Source organism: Sceloporus occidentalis, unplaced genomic scaffold (genome assembly GCF_023333645.1).
Source record: "Sceloporus occidentalis isolate IW3139 unplaced genomic scaffold, rSceOcc1.0.p SCAF_1, whole genome shotgun sequence".
In the NCBI taxonomy this organism is placed as follows: Eukaryota; Metazoa; Chordata; class Lepidosauria; order Squamata; family Phrynosomatidae; genus Sceloporus; species Sceloporus occidentalis.
Window position 1 is genome coordinate 121161801 of NW_028316981.1, and position 11770 is coordinate 121173570.

Genomic DNA, 11770 nt, shown 5'->3' on the forward strand with positions numbered 1-11770 from the left:
TAGAGAGGACTTATCCTGGGAAGAACCGAGAATGCTCCAAGAACAAATCATTCACAGGATTTCCCCATGAATGATTTTTTGCTGGAGCATTCTTGGTTCTTCCCAGGATAAGTCCTCTCTCAGCGCAATGTTGTGTGAAAAACTTCACCGTGATTGAGCAACTGTCCCCAGAAAATGCTTGTTTAAACCCCTCATTTTCCCCCATGACAAAGTCCTTAGTCATCTTGAATTATTATTTTTAATTTATATTTTAATAGATCAAATTCATTTCATTGCATGCTGCCTTGTAATAATATGATATTTGACAGGATATAAGCAAACAAACAAACAAACAAACAAGGTTGTACAGTCTGCCCTCTATATCCATAAATTCTGGATATATCCATGGCTTAAAATATATATTTTTTAAAATACCCAAAAAGTTTGGGAAAATTCATTTCTTGGACTACACCTTCTAGAGAAACCTCCAGTTGGTTCTGGGAGTTGTAGTCCACAAAATTATAGCCAAGATCTTACATGGTATTCATATCTGTTTATGTAGCTGCATAAACATAAACACAGCTATAAATGACCCAATACAATTCCAGCCCCAAAACCCACCTTAAATTCCAGGGAGCAGCTTCAAGCAGCAGAGGTCTGTGGTGTAGTTGAATGGAGCACTTCAGGATGATGTAGCCAGCTTCATCACCCCAAACTATGGTGGAGTTTAAGGTGGATTCCAGGTGGCATTTAGGGTTATAATTGAAAATAAACAGGGTAGCCCTGGTGAGTACTTGGATGGGAGACTCACAATGAAGACCAGGTATTGTAGGCTACATTTCAGAGGAAGGAACTGGCAAAACAACCTCTGAGTATTCCTTGTCCAAGAAAACCCTATGAGATCCATGGGGTCACCATAAACTGACACACAACATAGCTGAATATGAAACAGTCATGGACCCATAACTATGTTACAAATTTGTAACATCAATGCAAGATGCCACTTTATGTTTCTAAGCTGCCTTTGATCCTTAAGACTGCTTAACCCCTGTCAAAGAATAACAGTAATGACACATGTACAGGAAAAAGTATGTACACTATACTGGGGTTCAGTTGTACAAGTGTACAGTTTTCCTCAGGAACTTGCTGATATGTTGCACTTGCCTGAGAGAGATTAATCAATGTTTCATAAAGTTCACTTCTCTCCTCCTGTACCTATGCACACCCTTTGAATGGTACCCTTGGTTTCCAGATGGTTATCTAGCAGTATGCAAAAATAAACTGATCTTGCAGTATTTACTTATGGAGGGTCTTGACTCAGTGTTACATCCTGGACTAGATGATTTGCAGATTCCTTCCAGTCTTGTGATTCTATCATTTTATAACCAAGAGTGGGGATGTACTGGGGATTTATAAATTGAAGGCACCAAACATGTCAGGTGAAGGGTGTGATCATTTTTAAGAGAGAGTTTGCATTGTTTTCAGATTTTGTGTTCTATCTATAGCTCTGCCTAGTTTTCTAATTCAAATGCTTGATTTATCTTTTCTTCACAATTTATAAATAATTGCAAGTCTTGTACATCTCACCTTACAATCATAAGGGGCGTGTCTGTCTGTGTGTGTGTGTGTGTGTGTGTGTGTGTGTTTAAGGGAAGATATCTTTCATTTCAACTAGATGCAAATCAGATTGGAAAATATAAGCAGTTATTAAAATTTGATAATCTCTGTTAAAAGGACTCTGTATTGCTTACTTTTCTGCTCCTCCTAATTCAAGGGGAAGGAGAAGCTTAGACTGTTTATCAGCTGTCTGCCACAACTCAATCAAGGAGATTTTAGAGCCTTATAATTAAATATACCCTTCATTAAAACTGACAAAGAATATAGCAAGATTATAGGTGAATGCTCCCAGGCAATTGGAGGTCACTCTTTCATGAAGCAACAGCATTCCATGATTCCTCCAGCCCTGAATGCCTGTGTCTCCCCTCTAAAACCATTCTCTCCTGGAAGATGAATAATTGGCATATAAATATTGGAACATGGATCATTTCAATTATTAAATATGTTTCCATTTAAGCAGACACAGGATATGTTGTGTTAAAGACATTGTGAAGTCATACCTTTCCTCCTGGCTTGTTTATTAAAATCTAGCTAAGAAGTTGGCAAAATTTCACATTTTTATAATTCCACGAGGACTTGACTTCTTCTATTGGGTACCCTCTTGAGATTTTGCTGAGATTTATTGTCACATTCTGCCTTCTGTCATATTTGTGATTAAGCTACTGTTGCGTCATAGATTTCTTCCTTCCTTCCTTCCTTCCTTCCTTCCTTCCTTCCTTGACAGAAGTCTTGTACTTTTAACAGCTGTATAAAAACAACAGTTTTTCATCACATGAAAAGTCAGCGACAAAAAAAGGCAAATTGCTAATTTTTCCTTTTAAGGCAACTGTTATTGGCACAGAAATAAGCAACTTTGATAATAAAACACCAGCAGTGCAGCCCTATACTTCAGGTTTCTCTCTGAAAGTCCATTGTGCCAACTTTGTATCCTCTGAAAACTTGTGAGTCTAGCAACATGGTCTCTCACACTCTCTGTGGTGCTGACTACTACAATTGTGGTTATCATGCTGAGAAGGTGGTAAAGAGTTTGGGATTCACATCATATGAATAAAGTCTGAAGGAGTTATATGTTTAGAAAAAAAATGTTAAAAGTTCCAGACATTTACAACTTAGGAAAGTCTGCCACAAAGCAGTGGGATGGGTTGTGGGGACAGTTTCACCCAGTTGTATGCAATCAGCTTTTATCCTGACAGAACATCTGTGTCTTGGACAAGTCAGCAGATGAAGTTTTGGCCATCACCTACTGAACTTTTAGGCTGTATCTACACTGTAGAAATAATGGAAGTTTGATACCACTTTAAATGCTGTAGCTCCATCCTATGAAACACTGGGATTTGGAGTTTAAGACACTCTTCTGCCTTCTCTGTCAAAGAGTGCTGGTGCCTCACAAAACTACAAATCCCAGGATGGAGCTATAGCAGTTGAATTATTTTTACAGTATATATTAACCCTTAGACTGCTGAGCCCTACTAGGAAAAGATACTGAAATTATGGGATTTCTCTTCACTGTTATGAAGACTTATTAAGACTTATCCCTGTTCATGCTCCCAAACCTCAGCCTTCTCACACAGCTCCTTCCATTCTCACAGTATATGTAGGGTTTTAACCCCAGCCAAGCTGATAGTCCAGCATTAAACCTGTACTGCCATACTTCTGTTGCTGTGCTGTTCATTCCCCCTAAGTGGGGAACTTTTGTGGGTCTTCTGTGGTGTCACAGCAACTCAACAATAACTATGCGGATGAAGGGTCAACATCCTCTTTGGTGCTCCCACTGGTGTTTGAATGTAATTCATGCACATTTACTGTGATGGTTATTGTCCTTGGTTTACTTTTACCTGTTTATTGATACAGCATAAGTAGGCTTTCTGTGACATATCTTCACAGTTGATTTGTTGATAAAGTCATTCTCTCTTCTCTGTTGTTTTCTCCAACTTTTCCCTGCCTAGAATGGACAGAGCAATTTTTAGGACTTTCTACTACTCGGAGAAAAAAATTCTAGTAGAATTACCAGAGAACAGAGAGAAGAAAGGATGTTATTCTGGGAAGGGCTATATAAGTCTGTCTGTGGGTGTGGTGTGTCAGAGGCATGACAATGGATTCCTAAGACGTCACTTCAGATATTTTAGCCAGGATGCTTAATTGTAAATCTATTCACTGAGCAAATATCACTGAGTTCACTTGCAATAAATCTAAAATGTCATATATTATTGATACTGAAAATCTTCACACTGTATTCTCTCTGAACTTTATTTTAGTATTTCTAAAAGGAGAAAAGGAGATAGATCTCACCTGTCTAAAGCAGTGGAAACACACACAGAAACCTATGTATATTTGAGTCAGCAAGCTTATTATTAGCTGACTATCTGATAAGCAGATAATTATTACCATGCTGTCTAAGAAGAATAGCCAACATCCCAATGGTTTATTATGGGTAAGAGGGAGAGCCAGTATGGTGTAGTGGTTTGAGTGTTGAACTATGACTCTGAAGACCAGGGTTTGAACTACTTAGGACCTTATCACATTAGAGGAATCCCATATAGAAACGGGATTTAAATTAGAATTAAATGAGAAAAACCCCACAAATGCGGGAAGTTTATCACATGCATTTCTGCAAATAAAGCGAACGTAAAAGAGCTTCACTTTAACTTCACATTATTTCACTTTGGCAGTAACGTCATATGATAAACTTCCCACATTTGCAGGCTTTTTGACACCCCCCCCCCCCCCCAAAGAAACATGCCAAGAAAACCTCATGATAGATTTGCCTTAGGGTTGCCATAAGTCAGAAATGACTTGAAGGCACACAATACTAACAACAGATTTCAAATTTGTGCTTCTCTCCAAATTTTGCTGCTGTATTCAGTCACAGGAAATTAAATTTTTGCCACTTTTAGACTACAGGAATATTTGAGCAGCAGAACAAATTGTCAACAGAAGATGGAAAATTTTCTTGTGGCAGAGTTGTTGAAAAGGAAATATTTGAGTATGATTGTTAAGGTTTTGAGAATAATGCAGTATGGGCAAAAGCAAGAGCACCTGTTTAGGAGTAAAATAGACTATGGAGAACAACAGATCAAAGCAAGAACCCCATCTTCTTCAAGTTTCCTATCCATTGAGGTACAGCAGGGATATGGAATATCTCCCCTCCCACTTTGAGGGCTACGTTCTTTCATGGGAATAGGATTTAATGACAGCATTAGGTGAACCAGAGCTAAAAATGAAAAGGGCCACCCTCATCCTTCCTTTCTCCACCTTTTTAATCACTCTTGTGTTATCTGTCTCCTTCTTGCACCCCTTCTTCATCCCTTTCCCACACCTGCCTGCTCCTCTCTCTCTCTCTCTCTCTCTCTCTCTCTCTCTTTCTGTCTGATCTCCCCCCTCCTTCTGCTTCCCCTTCTCTTTCAGACTCTCTCTCTAAAAATCTCTGTCTCTCAAAATATCTGTCTCCCAACCCTCTTTCACTCCCTGCCCAGTGAGAATCACTCCTGCCAAAGGTTGAATTGATCAACTGCAGTGGTGTTGGACTATGACTCTGGAGACCAGGGTTCAATTCCGCACTTGGGCCATGAAACCCACTGGGTGGCCTTGGGCAAGTCACACTCTCTCAGCCTCAGCAGAAGGCAATGGCAAACCTCTGAACAAATCTTACCAAGAAAGCTCAATGATAGGTTTGAATGAGAGTCACCATAAATCAGAAACAACAACAAAGTGATTTATTTATTTATTTATTTAGTTAGTTAGTTAGTTAGTTAGTTATTTTGACATTCCTCTCCATGTAACTCTGAAGCCACTGCTCACCCCAGAGGACAATTTCAAGTTACTAGCATGGGATAAGAATTACCACTATGAAAAAATAAATGGAAAGTCTCTCTTTTCCATTTCTGGTAATAAACATCTGTACATAGCCTTGGGATGCCGAAAAGATTAATGTGTATACTGGGTGTATTTCTAGTATTGTGACCTGATACATTAAAAAATAATGTTAATTGACAAAAGGAAAAAGTTACTAGGATTTCTGAATAACAGAAATTGTTCTGCAATAATCAGGTTTTATTTTTCTAATGTAGAATGGACAAACCCCCAGATCTTAAAAAGAACTGTCCAAAGTACTTGTTCGGGACATCTACAGCCCCTTTTACCTCAGATGGTGCAATCTGACAGTACTGTGGAGTCGCAAAAGTCATGGTTTATTTTATTTTATTTTATTTATATGTTGCCTTTCTCCTACATTGGGCCTGGGATGGCTCACAAAAGTTACTTTAGAAGCAGTACAATTTTAAAAATAGAATTAAAAACCAACACATTAATATAACAAAAAATATAAAATGATTAATAACATACTAAGGCGTGTTACATACGCACAAAAAGTACGCGCTCCGTGCGTATTAGAGTTAGAAAGGGACATCACTTCCTGATGCCCCTAACTCTAATACGCGCAGAGCGCGTAGAAAATGGCAGTGCCCTATACACATGGGTGCTGCCATGACTACATCACGACTGCGCTGCCTCCAAACGGGGTGGCACGGAAGTGGCGTAGTGGGGCCGGCGAGGGTGCCTGGGGTGCCCTTTCCACGGCCCCGGAAAGAGCTCCGTTTCGGAGCTCCTTCCATGATTTGTGTCGCTGGCGCAGCCTCTACACAGCTGCGCCAGTGACGCAAATGAGAAAGGGGCCGAGTGGCCCCTTTCTCCGCATCCTCGCCACTGCTGGGTGTCCTTGGGGCTTGAAGCCCCAAGCACACCCCTTTCCAGGCCACGTGGAAGCGGCCTTTTGCCACTTCCCCGCGGCCTGGAAAGTGGCGGATCGGGGCCTCAGAGGCTGCCACTGTGGCAGCTGAGGCCCCGATCCGGCGGGGAAAGGGCCAGTTACAGGCCGCCCCAAATGGGCGGTCTGTAATGCGCCTTCGTTAAAAAATATAGAAGAGCAAACACCCCAATAAGATGCCTCCCTGGGTTTAATTACATATTAAAAGCCCTGGTGGCGCAGTGGTTAAATGCCTGTACTGCAGCCATTCACTCGAAACCACAAGGTTGCAAGTTCAAGACCAGCAAAGGGCCCAAGCTCGACTCAGGCTTGCATCCTTCCGAGGTCGCTAAAATGAGTACCCAGACTGTTGGGGGCTAATTAGTTTACTTGCAAATTAGCTTACTTGTTCATCGCTATGATCTTTGGAATAGCGGTATATAAATAAAACAAATTATTAAATTATCTTGGCCTCAGAGGGAGCAATCAGGCAGACCCAGCAACATCAGGGACAGCCTGAAGGAAGAGGCTCCTCCCTCTTGTAACTGTCATCTTGGCCTCAGAGGGAGCGATCAGGCAGACCCAGCAACATCAGGGATTGCCTGAAGGAAGAGGCTCCTCCCTCTTGTAACTGTCATCTTGGCCTCAGAGGGAGCGATCAGGCAGACCCAGCAACATCAGGGACAGCCTGAAGGAAGAGGCTCCTCCCTCTTGTAACTGTCATCTTGGCCTCAGAGGGAGCGATCAGGCAGACCCAGCAACATCAGGGCCTGCCTGAAGGAAGAGACTCCTCCCTCTTGTAACTGTCATCTTGGCCTCAGAGGGAACGATCAGGCAGACCCAGCAACATCAGGGACTGCCTGAAGGAAGAGGCTCCTCCCTCTTGTAACTGTCATCTTGGCCTCAGAGGGAGCGATCAGGCAGACCCAGCAACATCAGGGACTGCCTGAAGGAAGAGGCTCCTCCCTCTTGTAACTGTCATCTTGGCCTCAGAGGGAGCGATCAGGCAGACCCAGCAACATCAGGGACTGCCTGAAGGAAGAGACTCCTCCCTCTTGTAACTGTCATCTTGGCCCCAGCAACATCAGGGACTGCCTGAAGGAAGAGGCTCCTCCCTCTTGTAACTGTCATCTTGGCCTCAGAGGGAGCGATCAGGCAGACCCAGCAACATCAGGGACTGCCTGAAGGAAGAGGCTCCTCCCTCTTGTAACTGTCATCTTGGCCCCAGAGGGAGTGATCAGGCAGACCCAGCAACATCAGGGACTGCCTGAAGGACGAGACTTCTCCCTCCTTTAACTGTCACCTTGTATTTGTATTGTATTCAATTTTTACTGTACACCGCTATGATCATTGCGGAATAGCGGTCTATAAATAAAATGTATTATTATTATTATTAAAAGCCTATATGAAAAGGTTTTTTTACCAGCACAATATAAAGGATAATAATAATAATAATAATAATAATAATAATAATAATAATAATACTGCTTTCTCAAACTCTCCCAGTCATTATGATTGGTGGCCATGTTTGTGGGGGGGATTCTCTGAACTGTAGTTCAAAATAGTAACTTCTCCAAGTGCTGGATGTTATCCCTTTTACTGACTACATGGTGTTTCTTGTATCTCTGTGGCCTCAGAGCAGCATTCTGACAAACAAGAGATTGTTGAAATACCCGAGGTATTCATTCTTTGGCTGGGTTATTTCTGACACTTTAGGAAGGGCCACCATGAAAGATAATGAAGAGCAGATAATTAAGGGCAGAAAGATAATAACAGTAGAGTAGAAAAATGAAGGGCAAGCAAACAGAGGGAAGCAGCTGAGGCAAAAGCCCTGATCTGGTGTTTGTCAAGGGCCATATTTGATTCACAAGACAAACAGCAGTTCCAAAACCTGGGCATGAGAGTGGAGAAGACTATGTTCTGTTGAACTCAACAGATACCCTTCATTTTGTAGCAAGACATGGGGCAAGACGTGTCCATAAGATCAGAGCAGCTGGGCAGGCTAGTGTTCGAGAAGGTGACTTTAAATACCTTTGTCTGGAATCCATTCAGGATGGATTCATTGGCAATAAATAAATAAGTAATAAACAATAAATAAGTAGGGTCCCCTTCTCTTACGTTCCAAGACCACCAGTGGATGCCTGAATTGTATAGTATGGAACCCTATACAAGCAACTGTGAGGAACTGAAACCGCAGAGAGCAAAACCATGGGGGGGAGGGGGAGTAATATTTTTGTACTGACCACAGGTAATTGAGACTACAGAAAGCGAACCTGCAGATAAGGATGCAGCATTGTAAATTTATCATCTTTTTCCTAGAACTGGGGCTCAAGGCAGCTGAAGACCACCTCAAAGCACACACAAGCCACATACAATTTGCTGCTGCCTTTAGGAACTGTGAAAAGAACTCATTTCTGGTTGAAAGTGCTGCACTTTAGTCTTTAAAAACATGGTTCGCAGTGCACACATTGTCCACCTCTGATTTATCTGGAGCATTTAACAGCTGTAACCATCTCCTTCAATCCTGCACAGAAATAAAGGAGACCATGCAGCCTGGGATTTATTCATTTCAAGGCTGCATCTCAGTATAAACTGTACAGTGGGGTTTAGACTTGTTTAGCCAGAGTTTTATTCAGAAATGCAGTGCTTTTGACCTTGGGAAAAGAAGTTATTAGTTTAAAAAAATCAGAAACAGGATTTCCTGGAGTCCATGGAGACTCCCTGTAGATGTGGTGAGTTGCATGGCAGAAGGGAAATGAAGACAGACGTGCATAAATACACATACCCCATGTGGATGAAAATTGCTGGCCGTGTTGAGAGTTAGCTGATTGCCACCAGCTAGCCATCATCCATCTCTGCATGCTAGAGGGGGAGAAATCAAATTTCAGAGAGGTGTCCGCCATGTACTAATCTTATTTTCCTCCTTGATGTTTCTTATTTTATTGCACTGTTTCTTTAGAGGGCTTTTTTTTCATAATCCAGACTTCACTTCCATTTGCCTATCTCTGTTGTATGAAATTCCAGCGCTTGGAGCATTAGGTCTGAAAATTAATTAGATAATGTTATATGTTTGAAACTGGGAAATTAATTCATTATGACCAAAACTAATAATTGATTTAGTTGCATTACTGTTAATTAACTTGCACTTTTAAGAGTCTCCAGTGCAGACCAGGGGATTTACAGAGAATGGCAGGGAAACTGTTACCATTGATCCTAAGAGCACATTTAATTGTTGCCACCTTCACAAACTGTCCTTTTATTCCTTTTAAACCTGCCTCCTCTCAACCTGGATTTCCTCTCCAATGAACCACAATGCCCATCATACAACTGTTGCCAGGGGATGATTGAACTTAGAAGTTGTTACATGTGGAAAGTCCCCCCTAAACAATGAGATCTTACCTTACAACTTGTTGAGTTTTCTCACTGATTCAAACATGTCCCACCCTCATCAATATGGACATTGTTCACTGCCTAGTCAAACACTTTAATACAGTGGTTCTCAAACTGTGAGGTGGGACCCCCCCTCCCCCCGGGGGTGGACTTACTCAAGTGGGGTGAGAAAAAAAAAGTCAGCCTGCAAGTACAGCAAGTGTGAAAAAAGAAGGGCAAGGCTATATGTGTGCCCGTGCACCATTGAGGATTGACTGACTCCTGGAAAAGTGACACTAAGCATCTTCTTCTGTTACACCTTCTGCGAACCTCAAACATAGCAAAAATCAGCTTTCCTTTTAGAATGCATTTCCTAACCTGCCCAGCTTCAGGGAGAAAAAAGGAGGAAGATAAGGCTGTTGAAAAGGCCCTACATTCCCTGATTACACCTTTCTCCAACTTCAGGCATAGCAAAAATCAGCTTACCTTTTTAATGCAATTCCTGTTCATCTTCTCTGTATGTTTTGTCCTTGGTATAGCAGGCATGTACCCTCAGCAATCAGTTTCTAAGGTTGAGGGACTGGAAGTGAAGACAGGAGATAGAGAGCTCAAGAACTCAGCTTTAATGCAAAGGGTGTGTCTTACACAGGAGTCCTGTGTGTGCAAGAGTGGTGCAATCTCTAGGATGCTATCTGTGAGGCAAAAGAAAATATGCACACTACACAAACAAAATATTTTTATTCATACACCATTTCATCTCAAAGATTACCACTATTCACTCTGAGATAGTCCCTCCTGATTCTTCTTCTGCGCATAATCTTCTATCGCCCTTGCCTAAAAAATTTTCTCTGTTTCCTCCTGCTTCTTTGGATGAACTCTCTACACTTCTGAACTCTTCCAAACCTGCAACCTGTTCTCTTGACCCAATTCCTACTCGTCTTCTAATTTCTATAACTCCCTCTTTTCTGCCCTCGTTTCTCCATATCTTCAATCTCTCTCTCTCTCTACAGGCTCCTTCCCTTCAGACTTCAAACATGCTCTCATTTCCCCAATTCTGAAAAAACCTTCTCTTGACCCCTCCTCTTTGTCCAGCTATTGTCCGATTTCTCTTCTTCCCTTTCTCTCGAAGGTTTTGGAATGGGTTGTTTATTCTCGCTGTCTTGAGTTTCTTGAAGCCAACTCCATTCTTGATCCCTTTCAGTCTGGTTTCCGCCCATGGCATTCTACAGAGACAGCTCTCACTAAGATCTCGAATGACCTTTTACGGGCCAAGGCTAATGGCCTTTACTCTGTTCTCATCCTTCTTGATTTGTCTGCAGCCTTTGACACCGTTGACCACGGTCTTCTAGTTGATATACTTTCTGACCTTGGGTTCTCAGACTTTGTTCTCAACTGGTTTAAATCTTATTTGTCAAACAGATTTTTTGCAAGTGGTCACAGGTAGTCAGACTTCGTCATCTGTTCCCTTATCTGTTGGAGTGCCCCAGGGCTCTGTTCTGGGTCCCCTTCTGTTTTCTCTCTACACACTGTCCTTAGATAAACTCATTAGCTCTTTTGGTTTTTCCTACCATCTGTATGCCGATGGCACCCAGTTGTATCTTTCCACCTCTGACCTTTCTCCAAGGCTTGAACAGCAAGTTTTGTCTTATCTCACAGCTGTCTAGCAGTGGATGCGCCATCGGCGTTTGAAGCTCAACATGTCCAAGACAGAGCTTCTTGTCTTTCCTCCTAAGTCCACTCTTCAACACTCCTTTTCTGTCTCTGTGGACAACATTTCTATTCCACCAGTCCAACAAGCCCGCAGTCTTGGTTTTATCTTTGATTCTTCTCTGTCGTGTTTCCCTTGGATCCAGACCACAGCCAAGGCTTGTAGATTCTTTTTGTACAATATTGCTAAAATCCAACCTTATAATTACTATTAATAATAATTTGTTTTATTTATATACCTCTATTCCAAAGATCATAGCGGTGAACAGCAAGTAAGCTAATTAGCAAGTAAGCTAATTTGCCCCCAACAGTCTGGTACTCATTTTAGCGACCTCGGAAGGATGCAAGCCTGAGTCG

At 41.9% G+C, this 11770-nt stretch overlaps 1 long non-coding RNA gene across 1 annotated transcript; it reads right to left on the reverse strand.

The window, feature by feature from the left end:
• Nucleotides 1-2288: 2288 nt before the first annotated feature.
• Nucleotides 2289-9364, reverse strand: LOC149322052 (uncharacterized). Its single transcript, XR_016279627.1, has 3 exons — nt 9123-9364; nt 3432-3538; nt 2289-2340 (listed from the first exon to the last, which is right to left on the reverse strand). It is a non-coding gene; the product is annotated as an uncharacterized LOC149322052 (long non-coding RNA).
• Between the last annotated feature and the right edge of the window lie 2406 nt (nt 9365-11770).